The sequence below is a fragment of the Trachypithecus francoisi genome, unplaced genomic scaffold (genome assembly GCF_009764315.1).
Source record: "Trachypithecus francoisi isolate TF-2019V2 unplaced genomic scaffold, Tfra_2.0 Contig00030, whole genome shotgun sequence".
Classification (NCBI taxonomy): Eukaryota; Metazoa; Chordata; class Mammalia; order Primates; family Cercopithecidae; genus Trachypithecus; species Trachypithecus francoisi.
In genome coordinates, this window is record NW_022680463.1 from 368797 (window position 1) to 369672 (window position 876).

An 876-nucleotide genomic window follows, 5' to 3' on the forward strand; every position below is an offset into this window, starting at 1 on the left:
TTTGAATTGAGACCTTTACTCTTTAATGTAAATATTTGGTACCACAAATTTCTCTTTCAGCACTACTTTAAGAGCATTCCACAGATTTTAATATATTGTGTTTTTATTTTAATTTAGCTCTGTGTATTTTTGCATTTCCTCTGAGGCTTGTTTATTGATCTGAGAGTGGTTTAGAAGTGTGTTGTTTAATTTTCAAGTATTTGAAGATTTTCCTGCTTTCTTTTAGTTATTGTTCTTGGTTTGATTACATTGTAGTTAGAGAATATACACTAAATGACTTCAATTCCTTTGTATTTGTTGAGTTTGTTTCATGACCAGGACAATTTCTCTTGGTAAAAGTTTTATGGGAACTTAAAAAGAATGTGTATTCTGTTATTGTTGCATGGACGGTTTCGTAAATGCCAGTTATATTTTACACCTTTTACTGGTTGACAGTATTGTTCAGTTCTTCTATATCTTTGATAATTTCCTGTCTGGCAGCTCTACCAATTGCTTAGAGTGCAGTGTTCATGTCCCCAATTATGATTTTAAAAAAATATATATATAACTCATACAAACACTAAACTTATTTTACTTGTCATAGTTTCACTGGTGCATTACACACACACTTAGTTGGACTATTGGATAATCAAGCACTGATCCTGGTTATAAAGTCATACTTCATACTTCCAGTTTAGATAATTTGTTAATTGCAAGAACAAACTTCTGTTTTTTAACATAATTTTAAAAATTTTTCTTAGGATAGACAATAAGAAATCTTATTTTTTGATTATTTCCAAGTATCTGTAGAATTTTTAAATTTGTAAGAGGTTTTCAACTAAGAATATTTGGTTTTGCTGAGCATAGCCTCAGGAAAAAAGATAAAATTTGAAAGTT